Below are 23,463 nucleotides of genomic sequence, written 5' to 3'. Positions count from 1 at the left end.
GTACGGAAGACCCCTACAGAGGACAAGGTGATCATCCTTGGCGACTTCAATGCCAGAGTAGGTAAAGACCCGGAAGCCTGGAAAGGAGTATTTGGCAAACATGGCATTGGCAACTGCAATGATAACGGGCGCCTCCTGCTAGAATTCTGCACGGAGCACCAGCTCACCATCACCAACACTATCTTTCAGCAGAAGAACAGCCTGAAGACAACCTGGATGCACCCACGATCCAAGCACTGGCACCTTATCGACTACATTCTGGTGCGCCAGAGAGACCTTCGAGATGTCTTACACACCCGAGTAATGCCCAGTGCGGAATGTCATACAGATCATCGTCTTGTATGCTGCAATCTCCGTCTTCACTTTAAACCCACACCTAGGAGAGGAGGTGTCCCTCGGAGGAAGCTTCAGGTTGGCAGCCTTCAGTCAGCCGAAGTTAAAGCTGCCTTCCAGGCAAAACTCCAGTCAAGAATTGAGGACCCCAGTTGCCCCACAGACCCTTCTCCAGAAGCACTCTGGGAACACCTAAAAACTACCATCCTGTTGATCTCTGAAGAAGTCCTCGGGTTCCCCACAAGGAAAAACAAGGACTGGTTTGACGAGAACAATCAAGAGATCCAAGAATTACTAGCGAAAAAGAGATCTGCCTACCAAGCACATCTTGCTCAGCCCTCCTGTCCCGGGGAAAAAAGCAATCTTTCGCGCTGCATGTAGCAACCTCCAGCGCAAGCTTCGAGACATTCAGAACGACTGGTAGACCAAGCTTGCAGAGAGAACCCAGCTGTGTGCAGACACTGGTGATTTAAGAGGGTTCTACGAAGCCCTGAAGGCAGTATATGGTCCATCGTATCAGGCTCAGAGTCCCTTGCGTAGTGCAGACGGCCAAGTGCTCCTTACAGACAAGGCATCCATACTGAACCGGTGGTCGGAGTATTTTCAGGCTCTCTTCAGTGCCAACCGCGTAGTTCAAGATTCAGCAATCCACCTCACCCCACTTCAACCAGTGAAAACAGAGTTGGATGAGGTCCCCACCCTAGAAGAGACTGTTAAAGCCATCAAGCAACTGAAAAGTGGCAAGGCAGCGGGAGTTGATGGAATCCCACCAGAGATCTGGAAGCATGGGGGCACAGTACTACATAGCTCACTTCACAAAGTACTTGTCACCTGCTGGGAACAAGGCAAACTACCACAGGACTTTCGCGATGCAATCATCATCACTCTACACAAGAACGAAGGAGAAAAATCAGACTGCTCCAACTACCGGGGGATAACCCTGCTCTCCATCGCAGGCAAAATCCTTGCTAGAATACTCCTGAACAGACTAGTGCCCGCCATTGCAGAAGAACTCCTCCCAGAGAGCCAGTGTGGCTTCAGAGCTAACAGGAGCACCACCGACATGGTATTTGTTCTCAGGCAGCTCCAAGAGAAATGCAGGGAACAGAACAAGGGTCTATATGTGACTTTTGTCGACCTTACCAAAGCTTTCGATACCGTTAGCAGGAAAGGCCTGTGGCAAATCTTGGAACATTTAGGATGTCCCCCAAGGTTCCTCAGCATGATCATCCAGCTACACGAAGACCAGCGAGGCCAAGTCAGACACTGCAACGACCTCTCGGAGCCCTTCCCAATAGGCACAGGTGTAAAGCAAGGCTGCGTTCTCGCGCCAGCTCTCTTTACGATCTTCTTTAGCATGATGCTTCAAAGAGCCGCAGTAGATTTAGATGATGACGATGGTGTCTACATCCACTATCGCACTGATGGTGGCCTGTTCAACCTGAGGCGACTAAAGGCTCACTCCAAGACAATGGAAAAACTCATCCGAGAGCTACTATTTGCTGATGATGCTGCACTTGTCTCCCACTTGGTATCAGCTCTGCAGCATATGACGTCCTGCTTTGCAGAGGCTGCCAAGCTATTTGGCCTAGAAGTTAGTCTGAAGAAGACAGAAGTTCTCCACCAGCCTGCACCCCAGGAAGATTATCACCCTCCCTGCATCACTGTGGGTGAATCAGTACTGAAGACAGTCCAGTAGTTCAGCTACCTGGGGTGCATCATCTCCTCAGATGCCAAGATCGACAAGGAGATGGACAAAAGGCTGGCAAAGGCAAACCGTGCCTTTGGCCGACTGCACAAAAGAGTGTTGAGCAACAAGCATCTGAAAAAAGGCACAAAGATCAATGTTTACAAAGCGGTTGTGATGACAACCCTCATCTACGGCTCCGAATCGTGGGTTTTATACTGTCATCACCTGCGACTCCTTGAGCGCTTTCATCAGCGCTGCCTTCGCACCATCCTCAACATCCACTGGAGTGACTTTGTGACCAACACTGAAGTTCTCAAGCGGGTGGAGGTTACCAGCATCGAGGCACTGCTGTTGAAGACGCAGCTGCGCTGGGCAGGGCATATTTCTAGGATGGAAAACCACCGCCTTCCCAAGATTGCCCTGTATGGCGAGCTCTCCACCGGCCATCGAAATAGAGGGGCACCAAAGAAGAGGTACAAGGACTCCTTGAAGAAATCCCTTGGCACCTGTCGCATCAACCATCACCAGTGGTCTGACCTAGTCTCAGATCGCAAAGCATGGAGGCACACCATCCACCAGGCTGTCTCTTCTTTTGAGAACGCATGCATAGCTGGTCTTGAGAACAAAAGGAGATTGAGGAAGAATCACACTGCTGCAGCACCAACCCTAAATCAGACTTTTCCCTGCAGCCACTGTGGCTGGACCTGCCTGTCCCGCATTGGTCTTGTCAGCCACCAGCGAGCCTGCAGCAGACGTGGACTATTGCACCCTTCTTAAATCTTCGTTCGCGAAGCCAAGCCAAGAGAGAGAGACCACTACAATATAAGCGAGTTCTTTTTTTCTGATGGTGATCACATAGTAACTCTATAATGATGTGGGGTGGCAGTTCTTTCCCGGTTAGATATCAAAGGCCTGTTGGAACAGTTCGGTCTTACAGGCCCTGTGGAAAGTAGAAAGACCCCGCAGGGCCCTTATGGCCTCCGGGAGAGCATTCCACAATTCTGGTGCTGCCACTGAGAAGGCCCTAGCTTGCGTCAAACACAACCTAACCTCCTTTGGTCAAGGGATGGACAGTAGATTTTTTGTCCCTGAACGCAGTGCTCTCTGGGAAACATGTGGAGAAAGGTGGTCCCGCAGATAGACAGGCCCCTGACCATAGAGGGCTTTAAAGGTCAATACCAACACCTTGAAACAGACTCGGAACACAATAGCTAGCCAGTGCAGCTCTTTCAGCCCTGGCCGAATTTGCTCCCATCGAGGCAGCCCCATTAGCCGTGCCGCAGCGTTCTGCATTAGCTGTAGTTTCCGAGCGTTTCTGCCCCATGTAGAGAGCATTAGAGTGATCTATTCTTGAGGTGACCATAGCATGGATCACCATTGCTAAGTCGTCATGCTCCAGGAAAGGGGCCAACTGCCGCACCCACCGAAGATGAAAAAAGGCGGATCTAGTAGTGGCTGCTACCTGGGCCTCCATTGTAAGAGAGGGCTCCAGGAGCACACCCATGCTCTTGACCTTAGTATATTAGTATATATATCCTGCTGTGGATTCCAAAGAACTCCTGCCTGTGATGATGATTGAAATGCAAGTGCCAGGTTGACTTGCAAGGAGTATAACAAAGATGGACTGACAGTTGTTATATGATAGGTCTAATTTTTGACGGATCCATAGCAGTTGCGAGCAGTCAGTGCTCTTAACTTTGAGGCATTTTGACGTCAGTTTCATAAAGGAGCTGTGTGAGTTTTAAGAGTGTAATAATGGTCCCCTGCTAAGAGAGGATTTTTAGTTAGAGGAACAACTACTTCTGATGGAAGAGAACAATTGGATCTCACTTGTAGTTGATATCTCTAATTTATAGGCTTCCCAATCCCCATGTCCCAGTGGGAGATCCCCCATTTTTACAGGCTTCCCCCCACCCCCAGCTAGCTGGCCAGTGGGGGAAGCCCCGTCCCCACAGTCACCATGTACCTTTAGCACTCCGGCAGGTTTAGAAACCTGCAAACAGGTCTGTTTTTAAAATGTGTGCCTTTAAAGCTGAGCAGGAAACAGGAAGCACTTAATGGGAAAGGGTCAGTAACAGTTTCATCAGAGAGCAGCCCCTCCCTTTGTTTTGTTTTCATTTTCAGACCAGGTAAAGTTGTGCAGGAACCAGATTCAGTAAGTGTTTGTGTGTGAGAGACAGGGAGGGGGCAGGGGATTCCCTGGTTTGGAGGCCCTCCCGCCGCTTTAGGAAGCAGGGGTGGGGGAGGGAAATGTCTTCTGGTCACTCTATTATTTCCTATGGAGAATGATTCCCATAGGGAATAATAGGGAATTGATCTGTGAGTATCAGGGGCTCTGTGGGGCCTGTTTTTTGAGGCAGAGGCACCAAGTTTTAGTATAGTATCTAGTGTCTCTCCCCAAAATACCCCCCAAGTTTCAAAATGATTGGCCCAGGGGGTCCAATTTTATGAGCCCCAAGAGAAGGTGTCTCTATCCTTCATTATTTCCTATGGAAGGAAGGCATTTAAAAAGGGGTACTGTCCCTTTAAATGTAATGGCCAGAACTCCCTTGGAGTTCAATTATGCTTGTCACACCCTTGTTCCTGGCTCCACCCCCAAAGTCCCCTGATATTTCTTGAATTTGACTTGGCAACTCTACTAATTTATATGCATTAATACCAAATTGAGGTTTTCAATAAAATTCAACAAAATGAGTGGCAATAATTGTCACAAAGTAGCAGAGTTACTGTTTAAATAATAATATAAAATAGCATACGATACCCATAATGTATAATTGTATAAATTATTATAGGCTTTAATTGGGTATTTTGAGGAGAAAAAGCTGATTTGTTCTGCTAATTAGAGCAGTCAGTTCTGAATATCAAATGCTCTGTTTTTGAATTGTAATTTTAAAAGGCTTAGTACTAACATGCAGCTTCTTAAATCAATATGTACTTCATAGTGATATTGCCTATGTATGCCAGTAAGACAGAACAAAGAGTCTACTGTTTAGTAGAAGCTGTCTTTTTTTGAGGGAGGGGTGAGTAACTTTTAAAACAAAATACTGCTTAAAGGCCGATTTGTATTTAAAATGGAATCAGTGTTGGTAATGGAAACCCTTTCTGTGCCCCTTCTCCACTGCATGTGAACTGCTGTCCTTATCCATTTGTTTGACCATTGCCAACTAAAATGAAAAGTATCCTATAGGGGTGTGGGGGGAAAAATAAAACCCAGTATTTTGGGGGTTTGTGTATATTGAATCCATAAAATATTGGTATTTTTTTGGGGGGGGGGAATCCAGAAAATACCAATTAAGTATTTTGTTCTGTTACTTGGTATTGCCAAATGCACACATCTAGTAACCTGTGATAGCCTGGGAATAAACTGGTGAGCACTAGGAAAAAACCTATATATTTTCTTAGAATGAGTGAAATAACTTCTATGACAGGGGTTTTTTTGTCAAAATGTAGCATAATATATAGTATTAGAGTAAAAATGAATATATCTGTAGTATACAGAGGAAATCAGTGATAAATATTGTGTAAATGTGAATGATTTGTCATCATTCAATATGCTGTTTACTTTTATTATGTACTACTAAAGAGTTCAGTGTTCTCAATAGGAAAGGTGGAATAGAAATCTGAAAAATAAAATAGGTAATAAAGTCTAATTTGATACCTAAATATGCTGGTAGTCTCACTGTGAATGGATCACATCAGCTCAAGGTAGCATAGGATAGAATAGTTTGTAGCTGTTTCTCAAATACTAGGTATATTTGCAGTTTTGGTTATGGACTACTAAGGCATTTATAGTTTTATGTTTCATAAATATGACCAATGTACAATTTCATCTGCTATGCAAAAAGTTATAAAGGATGCATTTTATATTAAAATAAGTTTTTTGTCTGTTAGGAAAGTAACTATGGCATATATTTCCCCCCCAAAAGTGTGTGTGTTTCGGGGAAAACCCCTTTCCCCTCACGGCGGCAGCATTTCCAGAAAATTAACAACCCCATCTGTGTCATCTAAAGTCATGTTGAGAAGTACCCTAATGTCATTAGAGCTGTATTTCATAGAATCATAGAGTTGGAAGGGACCTCCAGGGTCATCTAGTCCCATCCCCTGCACAATGCAGGAAACAAACAAACACCTCCCCCTAAATTCACAGGATCTTCATTGTTGTCAGATGGTCTTCTAGCGTTTAAAAACCTCCATGGAAGGAGAGCCCACCATCTCCTGAGGAAGCCTTTTCCACTGAGGAATCACTCTGTCAGGAAGTTCTTCCTCATGTTGAGCTGGAAACTCTTTTGATTTAATTTCAACCCATTGGTCCTGGACCTACCTTCTGGGGCCACAGAAAACAATTCCACACCATCCTCTATATGACAGCTGTTCAAGTACTTGAAGATTTGTCAGTATGCAGCCTGGAATACGTTCTTGAGTAATTTTAAGGGGGGGGGGGGAATATTTTGACTTATTTTTCAGAAGGAAAGTTGATAGTTCTCATGATTTCATGACTTTGAATATGTGCTGGCAAAACGTTAAAGAATAAGAAAGCAGAAGGCAATATAGAAATTAGCTTGAATTAGTTTACTCTGCCAGCTTGATATTTTATTATATATATGTGACATTTTATAGAATACAAGACAACACAGTTCCTTTACACACAAATGTTTCTTGAGCTGACTAAAGTTGACAGTGCTGGGGCGTAAGGGCAGTGTGACCAGCTTCTGCTTTTGGACACCTGTCATTTTGATGAAAATAGTGTGCTAAGTACACTAATAATCGCACACATTGAACCCTGTAGTTCCTGGGATATTTTTGATTGTGGCCTTTTGTGCTGCTTAAGGGGCTATCTGCAATTATTGCCATGTTCCATTATTTTGCATCAAGGACCATTCTGAAGGATAGCTTGTTAAAGTACCATAGTCGTGCCACTGATAATACTTACGCTATTGTCATGACTTCTGGAACTCAGCAGTAGAAGCTAATGAATCTTAGTTTGGCTGGTAGAATATTAATCCTTTTGTTCCTTGTAACATTTCATGGCTTAGAATAGTTAGGTATGTCTAAGCCATTTCTTAAACTACTATGTATAAAGAAACTACTGTTCAGGAAAACTTGGAACAGTCAGTACTCATTGTTGAATATTTGAATTAATGTTGCATTTCTGATCACTGCTGGTGTTGCTTTTTTAAAAAACAAGGGGCTGTAACTGTAGAATAGCTCCCTGCCACACGGAATTAATAATGGCTGGAATTTAACTGCTGACAACACTTACAGTAATCAACTGGCTGTCTTAATGAAGCTTGGATTTAAGAATCTTTGTTTTGCTTCTATTTTTAGATCCTTTACAAGGAGATCCAGAGTTACAAGAAAGAAACTTAGCTGGCTTTTCTTTTTATTCCCAGATTCCCAGGGCATGGAATTAAATTATATGGTTTTCCCTAGAATAGCATAGATTACAGTTAAAATCTTGCTTTGTCCTTATCCTGTTAGCAAACTGAGTGAGCAGTCAGGGCCCTGCAAGAAGTTTGATATTTTGCAGAAAAAAGTTTTATACTTTGGAGAAAACTATACATTTTTTGTTATAAAAATATGTATCTTCTGGAAAAAAATCATCTGAAATTAGGGGAACAGAGATGCACATTTAACTCTTTAAAGTAGGGGTGTCGAACTCATTTGTTATGAGGGCCGGATCTGACATAAATGAGACCTTGTTGGGCTGGGCCATGTCAGGCCATGTGTGTATCTATTTAAGATTAGGTAGCAGAGACATAAACTTTATAAAGGACACAGACAAACACAATTAAATATATATTTTAAAAAACTTAAAACATGCTTAAAACATTAGCACTCGGTCTTAAAGGTCAGACTCATTTGTTATGACGGATGGATCTCGCAGAAACGAGACCTTGTCGTGTACGTCATAAAATGTAATGCTGGGTAGCAAAGATATAAACTTTATAAAGGACACAAACACAAAGGTTTTTCTAAAGCTTAAAATAAAACATGCTTAAAACATTAGTAATCACTGGTCTTAAAGGTGCTTTATTTGTATCTCTAGCATGTGACCCATGGAACTGGGCAAAGGAAGCTCTGGCTCTTTCCTTCCTTCCCCAGGGGAGGGGGGGGGGAGGAGCCTCAGCCCATAGAAGGGAAGAGAGGTTTGGCTCAGCTCTGCTGTGCAATTGAGAGAGCCTGGCAAAACAAACGCTCTCTCCCTCCCCTTCCTTCCCAAGGGAGGAGCCTCAGCCAACGGAGAAAATAGAGGCTTTGCTCTGAAGCTCCCGTGTGATTGAACAAGCCTGGCAAAGCAAGCTGTGATGCATAAGGAAGCAAGAGAGAGGGAGAAGGAAGCAGATGACAGCCTATTGCTTGGCAGCCTGATAGAAGCCCTGCGAGGGTCTGATTTGGCCCCTGGGCTGCATGTTTGACACCCCTGCTCTAAAGTGTACATTGGAAGTTATGGAACTGCTGAAGTTGTGATCCAAGCTCCCAGCTCATACTGTTGTCTGGAAGAATTTTGTGACTGCAGAAATATCCCAATATAGACCCTGAAATGGCCCGTTTTACATTTTTCTCCATTTACAAATTTAAAATTTGATTTTCTAACTTAATGTAAATTTCTGTTTTCTTGTATAGATCAAGGAGACTTAGACCCAGCTTGACAAGCAAGTCAGGAACTATGCAGGAGTTTTAAAGCATTTCAGAGAAAGAAGCTGGAATCCCTTAGGTTCCAGTTTTTGACATTTTAAATTCTGTGACACTGTTGCTGAATAGACTGGAAAGTTCAGTTTTTGGAAGCATTTTTGATTTAAATTGTTTTAATGTACAATTGTATTAATTGCTCTGCATGCTTTTTCTCCACAGGCCGAATGAACAATTCTTCTTAGTCTTAATATTGGGAAGTTAGTACTACTTGAAAGAAGTCTGAAGAACAAAACTAGCAACACAATATAATGACATTGATTATTTTATACATTTCTACAAAGCCTACTGAGTGAGAATTCATCTGGTTTTGAAACAAATCTATGCTAATAGAAGCTTTTATATAATTTTTTTATTGTGTTGTATAATGGTTGACATTGTAAAATCTTTTAAATGTTCAACTCTGTAATATTAAACTTGTTAGAAATGTAAAAAAACTACTCCACACCATGATTACCATTTTAAAAATCATTTTATCAGAGTTCTCTGATCCTCAGACATAACTCAGAAGTAAATGACATTTAAATTGATGACACTCTCCTTCTCACATGGTGTTTAAGTAGGGTTATCAGGTCCCTCCAGGCAACTGGCATGGGGGGGGGGCTTACTAGGGGCCCATTTGTTGTACAGCAACATGTCTATGTCACTGCCCATGGGACACCCAAAGTAACATTGAGTCTGGGCTGTCGGGAAGATGCTTTGATATTTGGGCAAAAATTCTATGGTAAATTTGGTGTAGTTTCTTGCCCAAATACCAGAGTGTTGTCTTGACATCCCAGATGTGATGACATCACTTCCGGGTCACATGGGCAGTGATGTAGATAAGTCACTGTATGCCAGCTGGATCTCCCTCTTTGGGGGGTAAGTTCCCCCTTACAAGTAAGGTGATTGGTGGTAGGGAGGTGGATCCTGGCAGCAGGGGACCCCCTCCTCCACTGGGGTGGTGGTAGTCTGGCAACCCTGTGTTTAAGAGTAGGGTGTATCTGTGATTTTAGTGTGCCATTATAAAATTAAATATTTCCTTTATATTAGGTAAGATGATAAATCAATATTTCTCAACTGACCCTAGGGAATACTGTGATACATATGTGCAGATGTGGCTCCCAATAGTTACTTACGTTTTTGAACATGATATACTTCCAATCAATCCATATTACTCCGATCTGATTTATTTTTAAATTATCTGAAAGTAGATTATAGTTTAAAGTATAATTGCAGTCATGAACCTTTTAAAATATGAACCTCTGATCCTCAGACATAACTCATTTACCATTTTATCTGAAATATTATGTTAGTGGTAATTGTCTGAAATAAGATTGTCGCTCAGTTATTTTATGGTATTTGAATGTAGAATGCAAAATTCTGTTTATTAATAAACTACTAGTTTCATTGAAAATAAAATTAAATATTCCCTCTTCTGAAAGGTATTTCTGATATTCAGTGATTAAAGTTAAAATTAACTTTTCAAATAGAGAAAACATCAAAATATGTTCTGTGTGACTTAGCTAAATATGTGCATTTATGAACAGAAGGAATGTGTGCATTTAATTGTGGGTAAAGCAATATTAATCAGAACATTAGAAATGTAAGCCCATGTCTGTTGAGGTCTGTCATTTTCAGTTCTGTGAGAGATAGGGTTGCCAAGTCCAATTCAAGAAATATCTGGGGACTTTGGGGGTGCAGCCAGGAGACTTTGGGGGCGGAGCCAGGAACAAGGGTGTGACAAGCATAATTGAACTCCAAGGGAGTTCTGGCCATCACATTTAAAGGGACAGCACACCTTTTAAAATGTCTTCCTTCCTTTGGAAATAATGGATAGGGGCACCTTCTTTTGGGACTCATAGAATTGGACCCCTGGTCCAATTGTTTTGAAACTTGGGGGGTACTTTGGGGAGAGGCACTAGATACTATACTGAGCCGCCTAGGCGGGGAGGGCGGGATATAAATGTAAATATAAATAAATAAATAAATAAATAAAATTTGGTGCCTCTACCTCAAAAAACAGCTCCCCCAGAGCCCCTGAAACCTCCAGATCAATTCCCCATTATACCCTATGAGAATCGATCTCCACATAGGGAATAATGAAGTGCTCAGCAGATGTTTCCCTCATCTAGTGACTCTGAAGTGAGGGGCGGGGTTTTCCCCCACCGGCCAGCTGACTGGGGGCAGGAAGGAGCCTGGGAAAGTGGAAGACCCCTGCTGGGACCTGGGGATTGGCAAGCCTAGTGAGAGAGATGAAATAACTTTAAGTTAAATCCATGAGTAACATATATAGCAGCTTCTTTCCTGAGAATAAAAGGTTGTGTGTTTGTGGGGAGGGAAGAATACGTGCCTTAGATGGGAAGGCACTATAAAAAATAAGAGAGTGAGTGACTGTTTCAGGAGTACCTTTCTGGGTGGTAAAGATTTGAAACTGGGGCCTCCCTGATATAATATTTTAATTATTACACCAAACTAGGCTTGCCAATCACCAGGTCCCAGCAGGGGTTCTTCCACTTTCCCAGGCTCCTTCCCGCCCACAATCAACTAGCCGGCGGGGGGAAGCCCAGCCCCCAGAGGACCATGTGCCTTTCCAACTCCGGAGGCTTCAGTCTCCAATTGAAAGGCTTCCTCTTGGGATGGTGTGTCTGTGTAACTTTGAAGAAGTTGGCAGCAACTCGTGAGTAGAGAGGCCAGTCCCTCGCTTCAGAGTAGCTAGACACAGGGTGGGGTCTGCTGAGCACTTCATTATTCCCTATGTAAAGATCCATTCTTATAGGGTATAATGGGGAATTGATTTGGAGGTTTCGGGGGCTCTGGGGAAGCTGTTTTTTGAGGTAGAGGCACCAAATTTTCAGTATAGTATCTAGTGCCTCTCCCCAAAGTTCCCCCCAAGTTTCAAAATGATTGGACCAGGGGGTCCAATTCTATGAGCCCCAAAAGAAGGTGCCCCTATCCATTATTTCCAAAGGAAGGAAGACATTTTAAAAGGTGTGCTGTCCCTTTAAATGTGATGGCCAGAACTCCCTTGGAGTTCAATTATGCTTGTCACACCCTTGTTCCTGGCTCCACCCCAATGTCTCCTGGCTCCATCCCCAAAGTCCCCAGATATTTCTTGAGTTGGACTTGACAACCCTACACCAAACTGGCATGGATGCTTAGTGCTTACTACAGCTAGAAAGCTACCCCCAACCTCCCAGCTTCTTTTAAGTGTTTGAAGGACGACCAGAAATATCACAGCCCAATATTCTGGCCTGTGTGTGACTTGGAATAGTTTGTACTTAAGAGGCAATCACCTGTGTCTTCTCTGCAAATCTTTCCTGGCTACCACTGTCAATTGTCCTTCCCCATCTGAGGCTGCTTGAATTGATCAGTCTCAAGTGCCTTGGGCCTAAGAGACTGGAGACTGCTGACTTAAAAATCCATTTCACAAGTAGTAGAAAACATGCTTTGTATGCAGAAGGCCTCAGGTATCCCTGGAATCTTCAGTAAAAGCAGACAATAGTATTGAGCTAGATGAATCAGTAGCTTGACACATCACTTTTTGTGTGTGTTTTTTTAAGTTGTCAGTATTCATATATAAAGTTGAACTGATTTCTACCATTCCCCCCCTCAAGGTGCTGGTACTCAGTGCTAGTGAATGCCATTGCAGCCACATACAAAAAAAAGCAGCCTTGACATAAAGCTGCTTTATATGCTTGCTATAGGAATATTTTTAATTTTTAATCAAAACCTCAGTATCTATCAATCATAGCCATTTTTTTAAAATGCCAATTTGAAGGGCATAATGAATTACAATAATCTGATATATACCCTTGAGTGGTACTGAGTGAATATTCTTTGCACAGAATTACAGTTCAGGGAGTCTATTGACATCAAACCTTAAAATGCTCCAGGCAGACAGTAGTTAACCAAATAATAATCCCATTCTAAAGATTCAGAATAGGCTGAGATTATTTGTAAAAAAATATGTGATATAAAATTCAATCATATGAGGAGCAGAACTCATGTAAATGTTACTACAGATTATTTATCAAGTCACATATGTGAACAAGCAATTAAGCGCCCTGCATCCTGAAAGTTGTGATGGAAAACGCCAAGGCTGAGTCTGGTTTCAAGGACAATCTTATCCATGGAAGAAAACTGAAACACATACACTTATATTGTCTCAATACAAGAATAATGACTATACATCTAACCAACCTCATAGAGTTGCTGTGAGGATAAAACAGAGGAGGGCAATGTAAGTGACTTTGGGTCCCCGTTGGGGAGAAATGTAAAAAATAAAAAATAAAGTAAATATATAAAGAGGAGAACATAGTACCGTTGTCCAAAGATGGAAGGACAAGATTATACACTTATGCATTGGATGCTATAGAGAAAATAGAAAAATCAAGTCACGAGGAAATCTGACCTAGGAGAAAATTTTGTGAACCAAATAGTCTAGGCTTTGACAAATTTTCTTTGGCTCTAGAAGCCTGCCACAGAATTTGAAAGGCAAATTAATTAAAATGTTATATCAGGGAGGCCCCAGTTTCAAATCTTTACCACCCAGAAAGGTACTCCTGAAACAGTCACTCACTCTCTTATTTTTTATAGTGCCTTCCCATCTAAGGCACGTATTCTTCCCTCCCCACAAACACACATCCTTTTATTCTCAGGAAAGAAGCTGCTATATATGTTACTCATGGATTTAACTTAAATCTATTTCATTTCTCTCACTAGGCTTGCCAATCCCCAGGTCCCAGCAGGGGTCTTCCACTTTCCCAGGATCCTTCCCGCCCCCAGTCACCTGGCCGGTGGGGGGAAACCCCGCCACTCACTTCAGAGTCACCAGAAATGGGGTGGTGGTGGGGGGGAACGTCTGCTGAGCACTTCATTATTCCCTATGTGGAGATCAATTCTCATAGGGTATAATGGGGAATTGATCTGGAGGTTTCAGGGGCTCTGGGGGAGCTGTTTTTTGAGGTAGAGGCACCAAATTTTCAGTATAGTATCTAGTGCCTCTCCCCAAAGTACCCCCAAGTTTCAAAACAATTGGACCAGGGGGTCCAATTCTATGAATCCCAAAAGAAGGTGCCCCTATCCATTATTTCCAAAGGAAGGAAGACATTTAAAAAGGTGTGCTGTCCCTTTAAATGTTCTGATACTTTATTTGCACACTAGATATATAACTGTTGATTTGTGTATGTGTTTGTTTTGCTGAGGGAGGGAGGCCATCTTTTCTTCCCACTTGAAGACCTCTGAAAATACTTTTGCTGTTCAGTGCCCTTAATCTCTAGAAGAAGGCCATGTCACATCACAGAAATCCATTTGGTTGTGCCTTCCTCATAAGTAACAAACAGCAACATCTGCCCATCTCATTTTGATGACTTGTAATTATTTTTATTTGGATGAGCACCCCCCCCCCAAAAAAAAAAACCAACAACCCTGTTCGGACTGAATGCAGGAAGAAGCACTTATCCATGCTCCTACTGTGAGGGGGGGTGGGGGGGGTGGGCTCCCTCTGCGTATCCTACCCCCCCCCCAGGGAAAGTGTATGCGCAATACATAGCCTCTCCTCTCCCGGTGTAGTGAACGCCGCGTGGTCACTGTCTGGCTATGCCTGGCAGATGGTCACTGCAATGGCCTCTCCTGCATTACTGCATCCGTAGCAACACCTTCTCGATGGTCCCCCCCGTTTTTCACAGAGTTTGCTACATCATGGTGCGACCGAATTGTCCGGCGGTATAACCGGATGGGCAGGCTGGGCCCACCAACCTCGCCAGCCTACGAGAAGGAAAACTCTTAACATCAAAGCCGGGCAGATAGAGCTTGTTAATGTAACACCTACCACCTGGAGGACTCGCTGCCGGCCTCCCGGCTTACTGGGCCATGGCAGATGACCCCCAGGTGAAAGGGTGGAGCCAGTACCGCGCACACTGGGCTTTACCTAAAAAATTCCTCTGCGCAGGCCTGAAGGGCATATCCACACACACAACCCACAACGCATCAAGTCCTGCAGCGATGGGCAAGGGGCGAAAGGCAGGTGGAAGGTGCCACTGGAAGCCGCAGTCCCGATCCTGCATGTAGGCGGTTCAGGGTATTGGTCGCCTGATGCTAACCCAGAGACAAAAGCATTTTTCGGCAGCACCCTGAACGACCAAGCAGCCTTATCTAGGGACAGCACTGCTTGCTCCACATGGAGAGGGGCCTAGAAAAGGTGGCCTAAACAAAGCTCGTCTCCTCCACCCCAGTTGGCTAGCCGCGGTCAACGGGCATCCTTACTTGCGGTCAAAAAATAACAACAAAGAAAAGGCATGCACCTGCCTCACAAAGTGTGCAAAGACTAAAGCTTGCGTGTTGGAACATCAGAACCATGCTTGACACAGTAGACAGTGGTCGCTCTGAACGACGCTCTGCTCTAGTTGCCCACGAACTTCTCAGGTTGAATATCGACATAGCAGCTCTCAGTGAGGTCCGTTTCCCTGAGGAAGGTAGTCTTCAAGAACACGGTGCTGGCTATACCCTCTACTGGTCAGGTAAGTCAAAGGCTGAGAGCTGCCTTTCTGGCGTTGGCTTCATGGTCAGGAACTCCATTGCCTCCAAACTCGAAAACCTGCCAACAGATCACTCAGATCGCATCATGTCCATGCGCCTCCCACTTCAAAACAAGCAGCATGCAACACTCTTCAGTGTGTATGCCCCAACCCTTCAAGCAGATCCTGCAGAAAAGAACAAGTTCTATGCTGATCTACACAACCTCGTACGGAAGACCCCTACAGAGGACAAGGTGATCATCCTTGGTGACTTCAATGCCAGAATAGGTAAAGACTCGGAAGCCTGGAAAGGAGTACTTGGCAAACACGGCATTGGCAACTGCAATGACAATGGGCGCCTCCTGCTAGAATTCTGCATGGAGCACCAGCTCACCATCACCAACACTATCTTCCAGCAGAAGAACAGTCTGAAGACAACCTGGATGCACCCACGGTCCAAGCACTGGCACCTTATCGACTACATTCTGGTGCGCCAGAGAGACCTTCGAGATGTCTTACACACCCGAGTAATGCCCAGTGCAGAATGTCATACGGATCATCGTCTCGTACGCTGCAATCTCCGTCTTCACTTTAAACCCACACCCAGGAGAGGAGGTATCCCTCGGAGGAAGTTTCAGGTTGGCAGTCTCCAGTCAGCCGAAGTTAAAGCTGCCTTCCAGGCAAAACTCCAGTCAAGAATTGAGGACCCCAGTTGCCCCACAGACCCTTCTCCAGAAGCACTCTGGGAACACCTAAAAACTACCGTCCTGCAGATCTCTGAAGAAGTCCTCGGGTTCTCCACAAGGAAGAACAAGGACTGGTTTGATGAGAACAATCAAGAGATCCAAGATTTACTGGCGAAAAAGAGATCTGCCTACCAAGCACATCTTGCTCAGCCCTCCTGTCCTGGGAAAAAAGCAACCTTTCGTGCTGTATGTAGCAACCTCCAGCGCAAGCTTCGAGACATTCAGAACGATTGGTGGACCAAGCTTGCAGAGAGAACCCAGCTGTGTGCAGACACTGGTGATTTAAGAGGGTTCTACGAAGCCCTGAAGGCAGTATATGGTCCATCATATCAGACTCAGAGTCCCTTGCGTAGTGCAGACGGCCAAGTGCTCCTCACAGACAAGGCATCCATATTGAACCGGTGGTCGGAGTATTTTCAGGTTCTCTTCAGTGCCAACCGCGTAGTTCAAGATTCAGCAATCCACCTCACCCCACTTCAACCAGTGAAAACAGAGTTGGATGAGGTCCCCACTCTAGAAGAGACTGTTAAAGCCATCAAGCAACTGAAAAGTGGCAAGGCAGCAGGAGTTGATGGAATTCCACCAGAGATCTGGAAGCATGGGGGCACAGTACTACATAGCTCACTTCACAAAGTACTTGTCACCTCCTGGGAACAAGGCAAATTACCACAGGACTTTCGCGATGCAATCATCATCACCCTATACAAGAACAAAGGGGAAAAGTCAGACTGCTCCAACTACCGGGGGATAACCCTGCTCTCCATTGCAGGCAAAATCCTTGCCAGAATACTCCTGAACAGACTGGTGCCCACCATTGCAGAAGAACTCCTCCCAGAGAACCAGTGCGGCTTCAGAGCTAACAGGAGCACCACCGACATGGTATTTGTTCTCAGGCAGCTCCAAGAGAAATGCAGGGAACAGAACAAGGCTCTGTATGTGACTTTTGTCAACCTTACCAAAGCTTTCGATACCGTTAGCAGGAAAGCCCTGTGGCAAATCTTGGAACGTTTAGGATGTCCCCCAAGGTTCCTCAGCATGATCATCCAGCTACACGAAGACCAGCGAGGCCAAGTCAGACACTGCAACGACCTCTCGGAGCCCTTCCCAATAGGCACAGGTGTAAAGCAAGGCTGCGTTCTCGCGCCAACTCTCTTTACGATCTTCTTTAGCATGATGCTTCAAAGAGCCGCAGTAGATCTAAATGATGACGATGGTGTCTACATCCGCTGTCGCACCGATGGCAGCCTGTTCAACCTGAGGCAACTAAAGGCCCACTCCAAGACAATGGAAAAACTCATCCGAGAGCTACTGTTTGCTGATGATGCTGCACTCGTCTCCCACTTGGTATCAGCTCTGCAGCATATGACGTCCTGCTTTGCAGAGGCTGCTAAGCTATTCGGCCTAGAAGTTAGTCTGAAGAAGACAGAAGTTCTCCACCAGCCTGCACCCCAGGAAGATTATCACCCTCCCTGCATCACTGTGGGTGAATCAGTTCTGAAGACAGTCCAGCAGTTCAGCTACCTGGGGTGCATCATCTCCTCAGATGCTAAGATCGACAAGGAGATCGACAACAGGCTGGCAAAGGCAAACCGTGCCTTTGGCCGACTGCACAAAAGAGTGTGGAGCAACAAGCATCTGAAAAAAGGCACAAAGATCAATGTTTACAAAGCGGTTGTGATGACAACCCTCATCTACGGCTCCGAATCGTGGGTTTTATACCGTCATCACCTGCGACTCCTTGAGCGCTTTCATCAGCGCTGCCTTCGCACCATCCTCAACATCCACTGGAGTGACTTTGTGACCAACACTGAAGTTCTCAAGCGGGCGGAGGTTACCAGCATCGAGGCACTGCTGTTGAAGACGCAGCTGCGCTGGGCAGGGCATATTTCTAGGATGGAAAACCACCGCCTTCCCAAGATTGCCCTGTATGGCGAACTCTCCACCGGCCATCGAAATAGAGTGGCACCAAAGAAGAGGTACAAGGACTCCTTGAAGAAATCCCTTGGCACCTGTCGCATCAACCATCACCAGTGGTCTGACCTAGCCTCAGATTGCAAAGCATGGAGGCACACCATCCACCAGGCTGTCTCTTCTTTTGAGAACGCACGCATAGCTGGTGTTGAGGACAAAAGGAGATTGAGGAAGAATCACACTGCTACAGCACCAACCCTAAATCAGACTTTTCCCTGCAGCCACTGTGGCCGGACCTGCCTGTCCCGCATTGGTCTTGTCAGCCACCAGCGAGCCTGCAGCAGACGTGGACTACTGCACCCTTCTTAAATCTTCGTTCGCGAAGCCAAGCCGAGAGAGAGAGACTGTGAGCACCTAATGTGTTTTATGCGTAAGGCAATATTTCCATACATTTATTTCAGCTGATCATTGTACTTTATGTAGTAATGGATGGCATTAAGGATAGCCTTGCTCCGAAAGAATTGTGTTTGACACTTTTTCTGTGTAAGGGAAAGTATGTTTATTAGCACTGGACAGAGTGTGTAGCTCACTAAAAACTGAATAAAATAAATGCAAAGAAATATTAAAATAATTTTCAAAATAAAAAAGAGTGGGTATGATCACACTGCTAGTGTTTGTGTTCAAAGCCGTGTCTTAATTTGTGGTGTCAATCATAAAGTGTTGCAGAACCACCACAAATTTCAATGGCTGTTCTGCCAGAGAGGTGTTAAATGGGTTTTGCCTCAATGCGATCTGCTGAACTGTGTGGAGTCCGAGTTCCTAATTGCAACTGTGACACCATAATTGCATTTCCCCAAAATATAAAATAATACTGTGTAAATTGGGACCAAGGTGACATTCCTGTTCCCAAAAACCTCAGCAAGATACCAAGGGGCACTTGCTTGAATAAAGAAGTGTGGCTTTGTGGGTGGGGGAGAGTTGATGGTGGTGGTGAGGTGCCACATCCCTTAAAGGGGGTGGTGGTGGTTGGAGGCATACTGCTGAGTGGGTTTGAAGGCTGCTGCTGAGTTGGTGAAGGGAAGCCTACAGGGAGGGAAGGGGTGAAACTGCCTGGCAGTCCTCGGCAAGGAGGGTGAAGGCTCCATTCAATCAAGCCAGAGACTTACAGACTCCCAGAAAGGCATGCTGCCAGGATCCAGTGCAGCCAGGCAAGCTGAGGCTAAGTACTGTTAGTCTCCGAGGTGGCAAGTTTGCGAGCAGCGGACTCCAAGGGGGCAAGGTGAGAGCTTGCAAAGCTGAGGCATTGTTGCCCCCCTGCGCCTCAGTAGCCAGGCACAGTCTGCCTCTTGTGGTGTTCCAAGGAAGGGAGAGGCCAGGAAAGGCTTCGATGGAAGGGAAGGGGAGAGACATGTGAACAGACCCAACAGTCCAGCCTCATGGCAGAAGAGAAACACCAGCCACCCCTGGTCCAGCCTCTCCTGGCTCAGCTGCACTCCACGGCCAAGGCAGGCAGGCTCAGCCAGGCAGGCAGGCACTTTGGGGATGTTCGGTGGCTGCCCTCCCATCCTGCCTGCCTGCTGGGGCTTGTCTTGCTGGTTAGTGTATTGTGCTTTACATAGAGCTGCTATTAAAGATTATTTGGAACCTTTAACTGGTACAAAAATTAGCAGAAAGACTGACAGGCTTGTCTTGTAGAGGCCAGTTTTGAAAGTAGTATGCTGGCATCCAGTTCATTTCCAGATAGCAGGCCGTTGACAGTCTGTGAAATTATGAAGACTGCTTTGCTTTATTATGAGCCTGACCATCCATTATGCTTTTCAGGAGAGGCTCTGTTGAATGTGCTGCCATTGTTGAAACTGGGACAGGGCCTCTCCACTGGTGAAATCTCAGATGGAGAATTCCTTCTTCAGTCACCCACCTGATAATAACCAATTAATTTAGCTTTAGACTCTGGCAAAAAGCTTTGTTTACTCAGTCCTTTAATAAAGGATTTTTTTAAAGGTGGTTTTTGTTTGAATGTGCCCTTGATTATATTGATGGAAAGTGCAGTCAAGTCACAGCTGACTTTTATGGTGACTTCAGCAAGAGATATTCAGAGGTGGTTTGCCATTGCCTGCTTCCACATCATGACCCTCGTATTCCTTGGAGGTCTCTTATCCAAATGCTGGCCAGAGCCAACCCTGCTTAGTTTTTGAGATCTGACAAGATTGAGCTAGCCTGGGCTATTCAGGTCACGGCAGATTATATTGATTAGCAGACTGTATCTCTGCTAATGGGTTTTTAATGTTGGTTACAGTTATCTGCTGGTTTTATTTTGGATTTGTGTTGGTGGCGTTATATATTACATATTTAAGGATATTTGTATGTATAGTCTCTTGTTGCTGTGCACTGCCTTGGAAGCAATTTAATGGGTTTAATATTTTTTAAAATGAGTAAATGCCTGTAACACATCTGCATTATATTGGTCTTCTGCTTTGCATTTGTGCTCTGATCTACCATGGTTTAAGCAGATTTTTACACAGTTAATGGTTTTTTTCTGCTTGGAGAGACAGGGAGGGAAGGAGGGGTGCTTGCTTTTTTGCTTTTTCTTGTACTACATGTTTGAAGAATGTACTTGCTGCATTAAAGTTGATAAGATATAAGTTGCCTGACCATTGAGTACTTGCTTTGTTTAAAATGTTTTGAATAACAGATTAATCCTTAAAAAAAATTCCCAGACCATGCTTGTATTTTCTGTCATCTCCCTGCCCTTCCCCCACCTTCCCACACTACAATTCAAGATATTCTGGTCAACTGTAGCATGGCAGTTTGCCATAAGACGATTATTGGATTAAGGCAAAGACTAGATATGTTAGTTCTGATAGTGTAATATCTATTCCTGGGTATTTACTGTTTTGTTGCTTAATTCATGAACACCTGGGTTTATACTGATTTCTTATGATGCTAGGAATTTAAAAACTTGGATGGGTCATTAAATCTCCTGTTGTGATAACAGGAGAAGACGCTTGTCCTAATTTTCATGTTGCTGAGGAGGTAGCTTTTAGCAGCAGCCATGTTTCCAGATTTACCTCAGTATGCTTTGGTCATCATAATCCTTCCTTCTTGTCAAGACTGATTTGTTCGTTTAAACGGAGACGGACACCTTCCAGTTATTCTTCATTCCATTTTTTTCCCGCCACTTCTTTCTTATTTTGCAAAAACAACAACAAAAAAAATAAATAGGAAAGATGTTGACAAACCAAGCAGGAATATTTTTGTTAGCTGGAATTTGTGTTACCTTGATTGCACTGGCCATAGCATACTACGTGTACTGGTAAGTAAGACTTGACGCAGTAACTTTTGGCTATACTTTCCTCTTTATGAAGTTGGGATTGTGTATTGTTTTAAGCTTTGCCTGTATTGCTTGTGGTGTAATATAGTTCTGTTTCTCCTCGGATGGATCGTTTTTCCTAATCATGGTCCTGCTCATCACTTGTAGAGCTTAGAGGAATTTAAAAAAAAAAATTGTGTTTAGATGGGAAAGAAATGGCTTGTTAATGCATAGCTAACATTGTAGTATCTCCTCTAAGATGAAGAATGTTTCTAGAAAATTTGGTCATTTTGTTTGACTCCTTCCACTAGTTCAAACCTATTGAACAGGTATAATATGTAATTGTTCTGATAGCTGTCATGTATGTACAGAAATTGCTAGCTCAGGGGATGATACAATGGCAAGGGAATGCATAGTACTTGGGATGCAATCATGAGGGCAGTATACTTTCGGTGTCAGCTGCCACTTCTTATGGGATGCCTTCATCAAAGGCCATACTAATAAATCTTGTGTAGCAGTAGTGTCTAAATTGCTGTAGGGAGATTTGAGTTCAAATCACCACTAAGCCATGAACTTCACTGAATGACCTTGGGCCAGTTACACCATAGTCATCCTAGGCTGCCTCACAAATTTATTTAGGTGGGTAGCTGTGTTGGTCTAAAGTAATAGAACATAGTTAGAATACAGTGGCACCTTTAAGATCAACAAACTTTTATTCAAGGTTTGAGCTTTCATGTGCACGCAAAGATTAAGCGTGCATGCACACAAAAGCTCATATATTGAATAAAACTTTATTGGTTTTAAAGGTGCCTCTGGACTCTAACTTTGTTCTCAGATTCATTGTGAGGATAAAGTGGAAGTGGTAGAGACCATGTAAACTGTCCTAAATTCTGTGGAGGAAGCGTGGGATAAAATGTGATAGTTTACACTATAAATGCATAAGCATTGTATTAGAATAGATTGTATTAATTTGTTCTTTTTAAGAAAGAAAGTTGTGAATGTTTTGTTGTAACAGTCTCCTGTGTAAATGAGATTAAAACAATTTCAAGAATGGTAAATGTTCAGATTTGTATCAAAAAATTAAGTCCCAGCATTGTATAATCTCAAAGTATGGTGATGACTACAGTTATGTTTGGAAATAGTAGATATTCATTTTTGTTGAACGTGGGCACTGAAAATCAGAGTACTGTGAAAACTAAGTTAACATTACATTATTGATGATCTAGAATAGGAACGGTTACTTGTAGAGATTCAAAGCTCTTTTTTAGCTACAGACTTTTGATAGCACTTCAGTTTAAGAAAAATAATTATGCATTTCACAGAAGTAGTTCTCGATGCTGAACAAGGCCCCCCCTCACAGACATTGATGGTATGTTTTAAAACTGAACATAGCATCACTGTTTATTTTTATTTGAAAAAATTCATTCTTCGCACCTAGTTAAATTTAGTGCTGCTATTCTTTATTTGCATTATTGAAAGTATACACCTTTATAGTAGTGAAATATTGCCCCAGATATTCAGATTCCAGACAGCCAGATCTATGAAGAGAGAAAAATTGTTGGAGTAAGAATGGTAAAAATCCTAGACTAGCATACTTGTTTTCCTCAGTATAGCCCAGTCAAGTCTTTGCAAACGGCATTCTTGGAAAAAATATACAGAAGTATTGTCATGCCCACATGGAATCGTTAGCTTAAATTGTGCAAAAGCTGGACTGAAAAGTAAAGGTTAGATAGGCTATATGAAAGAGACTTATCTCACTGGTTGGCACCAGAGGCAGACAATTCTTTTGTTTGCTTTGAAGAAAACTGTCAGAATAATTCAGATGACTATTTTGTTTATCCTGATTAATACAATTTCTGCTTTGTCTCTGGAGGTTTGTTGCTCCTTTGGATTGTCTTTTTTCGGTTAGGATAGACTGTTAAGATGAGGTCAGAGACTGCTGGTAGCTGGCTTTGCATATTGAGAGATTAGCCTGGTTTTGCCATTATTCCGCCAACGATCTTGACATCAAAGCAACCTATTTAAACTTAGCTAAATAGAAATCCCTCATAAAAATGTAATTACTGTTGTATAAAGATATGGATACCATTATGATTGAAAAAAGGACAGAGTGGGATGGTATTTATACATAGTCCTCTTTCTTAGTGCTGAAAACTGTATACTGGTATCCCAGAGGCTACTGAACAGCAGCCTGAGAAACAGTGAACTAGAATAAGTCCATGTGAACAGTCTAGCAGGGCTTTTGGTCTGCAGAATATTGAGAGCCACAAAATGCCCTCAAAAAGA

At 43.7% G+C, this 23,463-nt stretch overlaps 1 protein-coding gene across 2 annotated transcripts in view; it reads left to right on the top strand.

Annotated features, from left to right (window-relative positions):
- AGPAT3 (1-acylglycerol-3-phosphate O-acyltransferase 3) overlaps positions 1-23,463 on the top strand; it is a 155,510-nt gene that overhangs the window by 71,940 nt on the left and 60,107 nt on the right. Inside the window, exon 1 of one of the 2 annotated variants that reach the window (XM_060234186.1) lies at positions 21,002-21,180. The exons of the other annotated variant lie outside the window; for it this stretch is intronic. The gene's annotated coding sequence lies outside the window, so the exon portion shown is untranslated. Of the gene's footprint in view, positions 1-21,001; positions 21,181-23,463 lie in introns of those variants that run through there. 2 annotated transcript variants of the gene reach the window in all.

Source organism: Heteronotia binoei, chromosome 3 (genome assembly GCF_032191835.1).
Source record: "Heteronotia binoei isolate CCM8104 ecotype False Entrance Well chromosome 3, APGP_CSIRO_Hbin_v1, whole genome shotgun sequence".
Lineage (NCBI taxonomy): Eukaryota > Metazoa > Chordata > Lepidosauria > Squamata > Gekkonidae > Heteronotia > Heteronotia binoei.
Note: the sequence above shows the minus strand (reverse complement) of the source record. Positions and strands in the feature narration are given on the sequence as shown.